The sequence below is a fragment of the Ixodes scapularis genome, unplaced genomic scaffold, assembly GCF_016920785.2.
Source record: "Ixodes scapularis isolate PalLabHiFi unplaced genomic scaffold, ASM1692078v2 PGA_scaffold10__122_contigs__length_95168666, whole genome shotgun sequence".
NCBI lineage: Eukaryota > Metazoa > Arthropoda > Arachnida > Ixodida > Ixodidae > Ixodes > Ixodes scapularis.
This window is the reverse complement of record NW_024609836.1, coordinates 12305721-12317154: the sequence shown is the minus strand read 5'-3', so window position 1 is coordinate 12317154 and position 11434 is coordinate 12305721. Positions and strand designations below refer to the sequence as shown.

Here is an 11434-nt window from a genome sequence, read left to right as displayed (position 1 = left end):
ATAGAGGGGGAAGCTTTAGCTGAGAAATTTAATGAACATTTTGTTAAGCCTGCTCAAAGTGTGTGTTCTATGAGTGCCTCTAAATACATGCTTAGTGTTTCTGACAGCTTATTTCTTACACCAACCGACGAAGAGGAAGTATTCTCAGCGTTTCAAAACTTAAAAAAACAGTAAAAGCTTCGATATATACGACATTCAAATAAAACCAATTAAACATGTATTGCGGGCGATTTTACCCTATTTAACGCACATATTCAATTTAGCACTTAAGTATGGTACCTTTCCAAAAAAAATGCAGATAGCAAAGGTGACTGTAATATATAAAACCGGTGATAAGAATGACTTAGGAAATTATCGACCTATTTCGGTTTTACCCATATTTTCCAAGGGATTAGAGAAAATCATACATCAAAGGCTTAATAATTTTTGTGACAAATTTTCAATCTTTACGCCCTGTCAATATGGATTTATGAAAGGTCGCTCGACTGAGATTGCACTTTTAAAACAAAAAGAACTACTTTTAGGCAACATCGAAGCGAAGCTGATAACACTCGGCATATTCATTGATTTCACAAAAGCCTTCGACCGCATAAATCATAAAACGTTACTTAAGAAACTGTTCATTTATGGTGTTCGCGGGGTCGCTTTACAAATGATTACTAGTTACCTTCAAAACCGCCATCAGTGTGTTGAAATAAATAAGAAACGATCAAATTTCAGACCACTAACCGCCGGTGTACCACAGGGCAGTATATTGGGGCCACTCCTCTTCAACTTGTATATTAATGACCTTGTAAATATTAATGGTAATGTGAACTGCATTATTTATGCGGACGATACGAGTATATTTTTTTCCGGCGTTAACATAGATACAATTATAAGCAATGCGAACCATTATCTTTATCAATTAAATGCTTGGGCACTATCGAATTCCCTGCAAATAAATGTAAGTAAAACAAAGGCCGTGGTATTTAGATCTCGGAATACAAATTGTAGTCCTAGGTCTGTACTTTTGCTTGGTACAGGCACTATTGATATAGTTGAGAGTGTAAAAGTCCTGGGGGTAATCTTTAATCAGTACATGACTTGGAACGATTTGGTGCAATACACATGTAAAAAGCTATCGAAGGCTGTGGGTATAATATACAGATATCGCCATATGATTCCTAGTTCGGCCATGATACTCGTTTACAACTCTATTTTCTACGCTCAATATAACTATTGCTTTCTGGTATGGGGAAATGCGACCTTGACTAATATAAATCAAATGCATATTCTTCAGAAGAGAGTGATTCATATAATATGTTATACTAGCCATGACAGTCATACGAAACCATTGTTTAAAAAATTTAATATTGTGCAAATTACAAGTCACTATAGTTACAAATTAGCCCTTGCCTATAAAAAGTCGTTTTGTACCAACCGTTTACTTTTATCGATCTCAAATCTTCAGTTCAGGGAAACGCTCTACAACACTCGTTCTGAAGATGCGTGGGCAGTACCGCACTCCAGGACCAATTACGGCGATCAAATGCTGAGATATGCACTACTGCGCCTTTTAAATTGTTGCAGTGAATTGGATATAAATATTTTAAGTGGAACTCGGAAGGACGTGCTTTCTGTATTTGTTAATGATTTTCTTAAACACGTTCTGGAATAGTTAAAGTATAAATCGATTGTACGATTTACCTCACTTTTTTTCTTCTTTTTTTTTAGTGGTGTAGAGATTGTGAATTTGTATGAGTTTGTGTACGTGTATATATTTTTTCTCTCTCTGCTGCGGTAGGGAGGGGATTTAGCTGACTTATTTTCGTTTTATTGGTGTAGAGATTGTCAATTTGTATGAGTTTGTGTACGTGTACATATTTTTTTTTTCTGCTGCTGTAGGGAGGGGGGCAGAGGCTCGTCAAGCAACACTGAGTTGCTTTTTTCTCTGCCTCCCCTCTCCAAACGGAGAGAAAATAAAGACTTTTGACTTGACTTGACTTGAACTAATTTTAACCAAATTACAGAAAGCGCCACGTAGCGGAGGGCATTAAACGCACTATCTGGGCCGCGAATCGGCTTCTGTGTCCTCTCTTTACGTTGACTATATTACTCTATGGTAGTAGTTGGTGTAAAATCGCTTTTGATGGCGCGAATCTTTATCCGAATCGAGATTCGGAGCCAAATCTGAAGCGATTCGGAAAACTTCGAAAAGATTCGGAGAGTTGCCATGGTTGCCAGATCACGTTGATGAGTGTTTCAACATTTTGTGATATTAAATTCACAAAACTCAACAAAGTGCACAAAATTATATGGTGATATAATATCACAGTAATAAATAAAATGTTCCGCTGTGTTTATATTATTTTGGATGTTTGTCGAGAGCACTAGCTAGACATAGCGGAAAAATTAGTTTCGGTTCCGGATTACGACCAAAATAGGCATGCTTGGTGCACGTGGAAATACAAGCTCATGTTTTCATCGCCACAAGAGATCGATGCCGTACGTGCTGCTCGGTACAGACACATTTCGTGCCCATAATTATGGTCACAGTGGCACACACCACAAAAGTGAGTATGTGCGATTGGATTATCTTCAACGTGTGTCCAACGGAACACGGCTTTCTGGCTAATATTAATCATCATCATCATCATCATCATCTTTATTTGGAAGAGTAATGTTACCTCGAGTGGCTTGCGAGGCAAAAACAGAAAGAACAACAAAGTTGCGTTGGACACCTCTGTGTTGTGTTTCTTTTTCATCAAATAAAGTTCACGCGCACAAAACTTGCTGCCGAGAACCGAGAAACGAGAGTGCGGCGTTTCCCTTCGCCGTCGGTACGCGGTCGAAGTTGAGACGAGCAACATTCATCTTGCCCTCGCGCCTTACACGTACAGACATACGCAGCTCTAGAGAAGGAGACGAATCATTTCCTTGGCTGAATATATTTATTGCGCGCTGCGCCACATTATGTATAATACATAGCATTTCGCTACATTTTACCGATTACTGCAAAAACGCACAGAAACCGAGACCGTGCATAGCTCAGGCCTACGTGAACCACACCGATCAGCTCAGCTGGACATGGGCGCGTGCCATGGTTTAGAATGACAGTACAGTACATACCATACGTTAAAATAAACAAGACGGAATCTGGTGATACGCGGTAACAGTTCCTAAAAAAAAAAAAAACAAAAAAAAAACAGAACTGACGGCATTCGCAGGGTTTACGACAAGGTTCCTGCTGCCATCTGCAACCAGCGACGAATCTCAAAATCTGCCGAATATTCGTCGCGGGAAGTTCGGAAATTTCCGAATCTGTCCGAATCCTAATCTCCGGTGATTCGTCCCATCACTAGCTAAGATCGAAGTTCGAGCTTGTCGACAGTTGCTGCGCCAGAACCGTCTCCCTGTGGCCCGCGTCCCTCAGTCGCGCATCACGGGGCCCCTAACCTGCTGCCACGCTGTCTCGCTATCTCGATCAGTTTACGTTCACCCCCTCTTGCGTCTCCGGGACCGCGTTTGTACGTGGTCCTCGGTTTTCCATCCATGGCGTCCACGGTGCTACCAGGCAAGGGTATGTGTTTCTCATTCAGCGTCCCTTGCCGACACCGCCGTCGACGAGATTATGGACGCTTTCCAAGTAACCGCCGGTTCCAGAGGTTTGAAGTCCCTGCAACATTAAGGTGGAACAAGGTTTATTTGTCAGTTACCAGCGTCGGTGCGGCGAACCGCCTTGTAGCCCAAGGGAACTTGGTGCTCCGTGACATTGCGGTGCCACTCGAAGCAGTCGGCGTCCACGTCCTTCATGTCTCCATTTATCGTCTCCCGCCGTGTGTCACGGAGGAAGCCGTCGTGCAAGCCATCGCCCCGTTCGGAAAAGTAAAGTCCACCACGTACGTGTCACACCAAGACCGTTCCAACATTCTGACAGGAACGAGGGTGGTAAAGGTAGAAATGACGAGGCCGATACCAAACTTTATCACCGTCCAAGGGCACCGAGTAATGGTGGATTATCGTGGCCTGCGACGTGTATGCAGCCGGTGCGGACAGGACATCGGGCCAGCCTGCAAGACGGCACGCTGTGAACGTTGCGCTTTTTTCGGGCATCCAACAGCGGACTGCACCGCCCCTTGTTTGCGGTGCGGTCACGCCCACGCTACAGCGGACTGTACGCAGCCTAGGTCCTACGCCGCTGTGGCCCACCCAGCGGGAGCCTCTCGACCCCACCAGCCATCGCAGGGTGCCGCAGGCAAGAACCCCCCTGTTTCTGAAGAGCTCAATGACGATTTGGAGCCCTCCATCCGTCCGCGGGATCGTCCACTGGCCCCAAGTGACACGCCCTCCGGTGATTCGTCGAATGAGCTTTCCTCTGTCACCTCTACCGCTGTCAAGTCACCCGATGTGTTTTCTATGGAAACCCCTGTGCAAGCCATCGTCAAAACGCAAGTCACAGCAGCGACGCTCCCCATCGTATCAGAACAAGTCGCGGCCTTGACGCCCTCCATCGTCCCAGCGCAAGCCACCGCCGCGACGCCCACCATCGCCCCAGCGCAAGTTGCCGCCGCGACGCCCCCCACCGTCCCAGCGCAAGTCACCGCCTTGACGCCCACCATCGCCCCAGCGCAAGTTGCCGCCGCGGCGCTCCCCGTCGCTTCGACGTAAAGTATAGAGGTACCTTATCCCGACGCCCTCGACTACCAGGAGACGTGGCCAACTCGAGTCATAGCCCCGGTCGTCTGGTCATCTCCGACGACACGGACCTAACCCCAGGCCAACGAGAGCCTTCCACCCGTTCTGAGCTGTCGCCGTCAACACAGCGTGAGTCGTCCAAGTTTTCTCCTTCTGACGAAGGCGAGGACGGGCCCATCGCGTGTCCACCGTCAAAAAAAAAAAAGCGTTCCGAGGCTTATGACTTGGACTACAGCCTCACGTTTTAGCTATCCCGCAACCATGCTGCTTTGTCTCTATTGATTACTTTTTATGGGCCTGAACGTGATTACTCTGAATGTTCAGGGTTTTCGCTCCTCGAACAAACAACGCGAGGTTGCGCATTTTGCCCAGGCGCAACATTGGGATCTGCTTTTTCTTCAGGAATGATGATGACAACAACATTTAATTTGCCCATAGATGGGGTCAAGGAAGGGGGAGTGTTGAGAGAGCCTCCCCCTCTCCCCCCTCAGTCGGCGGCCAGGAGTTCTTGTTCCTTGGCGGCGGCCTCGGCCATCTGGACCAGACGGACCTGTTCACCCGGGTCCGAGCTGAGCAGCACGGTCTCCCACTGCTCGGAGGTTCTAATGTTTAGCATTAAAGTTTGAGCTCTATTTCTGTTGTTTCTATGTTTTTTAAAGGGGCAGGCCCAGACCATATGTTGCAGGTCGGCACTGTCCCCGCAATGCTTACATGCGCTGGAGTAAAGCCCCGGATAGCAGTGACTGTACGCCACGGGGTTTGGAAATGTATTAGTTTGAAGAAGGCGCCACGCCACTGCCTGCCATTTGGACAGAGTCCTGTCTGCTGCGGGGTATTTAGCCCTTCCCAGCCTGTAGTGGTTAATCACGTGCCGATAGGCAACCAGTCTGTCTCTGTCCGACCGGCGGAACGAGTGTGCGTCAAAGATGTTGGTGACGTCGGCCCGGTCGGTTAAGCCTCGAGCCGCGTCGTGCGCCTTCTCATTCCCCGGGAGGCCAGAGTGAGCTGGCGCCCACACGATGTGAACTCCCCTAACTCGATCTCCGTGGAAACCGGTCCGTAGAATTTTGAGTGCCTCGGACGATATGCGTCCCCTCGTGTAATTTAAAATTGTCGGCTTGGAGTCGCTTACTATGAATTTGATCCGGGAGGACGAGGTCATTGCCAGTGCAATGGCTGCCTCCTCCCCAACCTCGGATGAAGTCGTGAAGACCGTGCCAGAATTAATTAACTTGCCCTCTCGATCAACTACCGATGTGGCCATGGCGTCGCGACTACTGTAATCTGCGGCGTCCACGTAAACCACGTCCTCGAGGTGTGCGAACCTTTTATCTAGTGCTTGTGCTCTGGCCTGCCTGCGTTCCGTATTGTGTTCGGGGTGCATGTTTCTTGGTAATGGTGGGATATGTATATGCCCCCTGATATCGGGCGGAATGTCGTGTTTTTCCCCGAGTCTTCCTTCGTAGTTGATATATAGCGTCTGGAGGATGTGTCTGCCAGTCGGACTCCTGGTGAGCCTTTCCATCTGCGCTATCCTCTGTGCTTCTACTAGCTCGTCTAGCGTGTTGTGCAATCCTAGTGCTTCAAAGCGCTCGTTGGAGGCCGTGATTGGTATGCCAATTGCCTGCTTGTAAGCCCTTTTTATTAAAGCGTTGATTTTATTGCGCTCATCTGCCTTGAGGTCAAGGAAGGGAGCGACGTAGGTTACTCGACTCAGGACGAATGCCTGGATCAGCCTGATTAAGTTGCCCTCCTTCATTCCGTGATGCCTATTGGCTATCCGCGAAATGAGGCGGGTGGTTTGACACACACTTTTTTGGAGTGTTCGGATTGTCTCGATGTTGTGGCCGTTCTCCTGAATTTTCAAGCCTAAGACCCTAATGCTGTGTACTACCGGGATGGGCAGCCCCCCGCAAGCGTATAGATGAATTCGTGGTTTTTCGGTGGTTTCTTCCTTTTTCTGCCCTCTCCGGGTTGGCCGATAAAGGAGCAGCTCCGATTTTTGTGGGGAGCAGCTTAAGCCTTTCGGTTCCACGTACCCTTCCACCGCGTTTATTGCCTGCTGCAGTGTGTCCTGCACGTGCCCGTCGCTGCCGCCAGCCACCCAGAGTGTGACGTCGTCAGCATACAGGCTGTGATTTAGGCCGTGTATTTTCTCTAAGAGGCTGGGTAGGCCGATCATAGCGACGTTGAAGAGGAAAGGCGAGAGGACAGAGCCTTGCGGCGTGCCTCTGCTCCCCAACTCCAGCTCGCCAGACTCAACCCCCCCTACTGTCAGGGTGACCGTCCTGTCAGATAAAAAATCCCTGATGTAGTATTAGGTCCTTTGACCTACCTCCAACTGTTCTAAGTTCTCTAGAATTGCTGCGTGTTTTACATTATCAAACGCCTTTGTGAGGTCGAGCCCCACAATGGCCCTGGTGTCTAGCGGGGAACATTCCTCCCCATCTATAATTTGATGTTGGAGCCTCCGCATCACGTCTTGAGTCGAGAGCCTGTGCCGAAAACCCATCATGGTATGAGGAAAGAGTCCCTTCTCATCCATATACTTGTTTAGTCTGTTTAACACTATGTGCTCCATCAGCTTCCCCACGCATGAGGTGAGCGAGATGGGCCGCAAGGTCTCCAGATTTAGCTTTTTGCCCGGTTTCGGTATCATGATAACCTTAGCGGTCTTCCATTGTGTGGGGATTTTACCGTCCTTCCAGCACTTGTTCATGTACTTGGTGAGAGCCTCGATGGAGTCGTCATCTAGATTCCTCAGCATTGTGTTTGTTACCCCGTCCGGACCCGGAACGGATTTGGTGCGGAGACCTAGTATGGCTCCTCGCACCTCCGCCGTCGTAAACGTATGGTCAAGAGTCTCATTCGAGGCTCCAGCGTATGTTCTAAGTTGTTCTTTTGGATTGGTCCCGATGTATCTGTTGAGGACTTCCTTGATTAGGTCGTCGTTCGTGCCCTGGTAGGTGTGCAAAATCTTACTTAGATTGTTATTTCTGCGTGGTCTTACTTTTATCTGGGTCGATTAAGTACCTAAGGATATTCCAGGTTCTTGCAAGGCCCATCTGTAGTTCCATACCGTCGCACGTGCTGTGCCAGTTTTGGCGCGACAGCTGGTTTGCGTAGTCCTCTATTGTTTTATTAAGGATCGCTAGACGTCGACGAAGTGCGCGGTTTAGTTTTTGTTTGTTTAACCTTTTCTGCAAGCCTTGCTTCGCTTCCCACATGTGCAGAAGCTTAGCGTCGGCTTGTGTTAGTTCGGCTTCCTCCGGAATGGTCTTTGTTGCTTTCTGTACGCATGTGTGAAGCTGTTCGACCCACGACTCGATGTCCTCAATCTCGTGCGTCCCTGTTTTGTCCTCGCATGAATAACGTTCGGCTGCTCTTAGTTCCCTGAACTCGTCCCACTCGACGATCTTAAGCTGCGTGCCCTTTTCTGGTATGTGGGGGCCCGCTTCTAGTTTTGTGGCCACTATATAGTGGTCACTTCCTAGATTTTCCTGCGTGTTTAGCCACTCGGCTTCCTTTTTAGCGTTCTTTGTGAATGTTAGGTCCGGTGTGGTGTCCGCACATACGCTGTTTCCCAACCTAGTGGGGTACGCGGGGTCGGTGACTAGAGACAGCCTCTCCTGCTGGGCATCCAGCCAAAGATTCCGTCCTTTGATCATTTCCCGCTTGTATCCCCAGGCTGGGTGGTGTGCGTTGAAATCACCTACTATCACTAGCGTTTTTATCGCTTTGCAATGTCTAATGTCTTGCGAAACAGGTTCGCGAATCTATGTTGCTTGCGTGGGTTGCTGTATACGTTTAATACAAATAGGCTTCCCATGCCCCTTTTTTGGCTTGAGATGATCTCTACGAGGACGTGGTCCACGGTAGTTATGCCGGTATCGCGCCGTATAACCGGTAGATTACGTCTAACGAGGGTCGCTACTGTTATACGTTTATCGTCCGAGGCCGGTTCATCCTCACTGTAGTACGGTTTGTACCCCGAAAGTTTAGCCAAAGCTCCCGTTTCTTGCAGGCATATGACGTCTGGCGCCTCCCTATTGAAAAAACCAGCTTAAGCTGGTCCCAGCTTCAAGCTGGGTTATTGCCCCAGCATGCCCAGCTTGGCATGCTGGTCATGCTGGTTGATCTGGTCCCAGCTTCAAGCTGGGTTATTGCCCCAGCATGCCCAACTTGGCATGCTGGTTAATCTGGTCCCAGCTTCAAGCTGGGTTATTGCCCCAGCATGCCCAGTTTGGCATGCTGGTCATAGTGGTTGATCTGGTCCCAGCTTCTTGCCCCAGCAAGGCCAGTTTGGCATGCTGGTCATGCTAGTTATACTGGTCATGCTGGTGGACTTCCCAACCAGTTTAACCTGTTTAAATTAATACACAGGATAAACAAGCCAAGCTCTTCAGAAAAGTCAACTCGGCATCCAATTTATTATTTTCGTACTTGCAGCCGCCTCACATGAACTCAGATGCTACATATCCTCGGCGCTGACACAGTACTAACCGGCGCACAGACAGTGGTTCTCGGTGCAAAGCCAACAATGTTAATAAAACCATATTGTTTATCTTTCAACACGAAAATACTAGACACACGCCAAAACCAGGCAATAGCTAAAGAAAAAACTACTCGGATGAGAAGCGAACCTGGGTACCGCCAGCGATGGGGGCGAAGCGGCAACTTGCGTGGTCGGCAGAGGCGAGGAAATCCGCGTGGCTTGGATGGCATTGGCGATACTCCTCGGCACCTCCGTCATTCACGAGCACAGACACGTTCGAAGACACGAAGTGACGCCTCAGTCGGGGCGTCCGACATCTTCCCGCACCGAACGGAGTGCTGCTCGCTGTCTCCTCAAAACCCACTTCGCTTGCATCGTCGTTCAACTAGTCTCCAAACAACGCGCACACAGCCGTCCCTTCGAAAGTCTGCCTAAGATAGCCAAACGCGTCCTAAAATTCTCCGTTCCTACCACTCTCTCTCTCTCTTTTCTCACACACAAAGGTAGCTTGCAGTGCGCCTGACACGCCCTGTCGTCTACCAAAAACGAGAGGACAAAGAACAGGACGTGGCCTCGCTCTATCCTAAGCCGACCTTGGCGCGCGCGCTCCCAGCAATGCCAGTTCGGCTATCTCTAGCCGACCTTGGCGTCCGCGCTCCCAGCGTGACCAGCTTGACCACCACGCTTATTAGTTCCGCCAGATTCACCAGCTCGTCTCCCAACATGACCACCTTGTCTCCCAGCTTGACCACATTGGCTCCATGGAAAACCAGTTTGACCAGTTAGGACCAGACTGGCTCCCATCTACACCAGATTGAATCTAAAACCAGATTCTAGTTAGTCCATGCTGGTTTTTACTTAAGCCAGACTGACCACCTAAAATTCTACCTTGCCCAGCTTAAACCAGCTTGATTTCCAGTTAAACCAGTTTGATTACCACATTGACCAGATTGACCAGCTTAGTTACCAGCTTGGCCAGTTTGATTTTCATGCTGGTTTTTCCAATAGGGCTCCCCTGCTATTTTATTGTCTATGAATTGCTGTAGGTTCCCCCTTTTGCGGCAGTACCCGCGGCAATTCCACTGCCAAATTATGTATTTGTGATTATTCGGTGCCATAATCCTTAAGCTGTGTACTTTCTAGGCTTGTTCTAGCGCTTTCCAATGATACGGGTCTGGCGTAAGGCTTGGTGGATTTCATCGGCCCTGCTCCTCCTCCCCCGCCGGTGAAGCGCGGTGAGGTGGCCTCAATCGCCGCTACCCTAGCGTTAAGTGCTGCGATTTGCGTGCCTATGCTCTCGGCAAATTTCGCCAGCATGGCTTCGAATTTTGTGGTGAGCATTTCGCTCAGCTTCTCCCCGAAATGCTGCAGTGTCTCTGCGTCCCGTTTTTCTGCTCTCTTTGGGAGCCTTGGGATGTTTGTTATTGTTGGGTCTTTCGCCTTACGCTTCGGGGGAGGAGACTCGGGCTCTGAGTTTTCCGTCTCGTCACTGGACGAGTCCTCAGCTAGCAGGACCTGTGTGGGTCGTGGTGTGTTTGCCTTGCCCTGGTCTGGCGGTGGGGCCTGCGATTTCGAGGGACCCTGCGTTTCGGGGACTACTTTGTCGGCGTTTTCGCTTCCTCTTAGTTTTGCCACTTCAGCCTTTAGCCTTGTATTCTCGGCGACTACCATCTCTAGCATTTGCTTGATTTTGGTGAGTTCCCCCTGTTGCTGCCTGTCTGCCTGTTGCGCGCTAGTTTGGTTGCTAATCGTTTTCTTTGCATTCTGCGGAGCCGAGCTGTGGGAGACCGTGCTAGCCCAGCTCACCTTGTTCTGCTTGGTTCCTCCCGGACTCTCGTGTCGGCCGCCTCGGGATGTCGATCTTGACTCATGTCGGCCTTGGGTGTTAGGGCTCCGGCATCTTGACTTAGATCTTGACCGGCGCTGCTGCCGCTGTCCCGCGTCGTTGTCGCTCCCTGATCCGCGGTGGGGTAGACGTGGGAAGGAGCCCGAACGATCTCTCGTCCCCCTTTCTTTCGTTCTCCCGCCACCCTCGCTGCCACCCAGAACGGACGTCGACTCTGCGTTTTGGTGCCCGCCATATTGACCAGCACCATTCAGACGTTCTTTTTCTCGCTGTCTCTTCCGTAGTAGGTACGGCGTTTGGAACCGGTTCTCACAGTTTTTGTCTCCAGTGGGGTGATCCCCACAACACAGGGCACGCTTGGGGTCACATTTATGCCCTTCTCGTGGATTCTTTGCACCGCAAGAGCGGCATATTTT

The 11434-nt window shown here is 49.5% G+C and overlaps 1 pseudogene; it reads right to left on the bottom strand.

Annotated features, from left to right (window-relative positions):
- Window positions 1-4952: 4952 nt before the first annotated feature.
- On the bottom strand, window positions 4953-8345 carry LOC120836572 (annotated as a pseudogene).
- Window positions 8346-11434: the final 3089 nt, after the last annotated feature.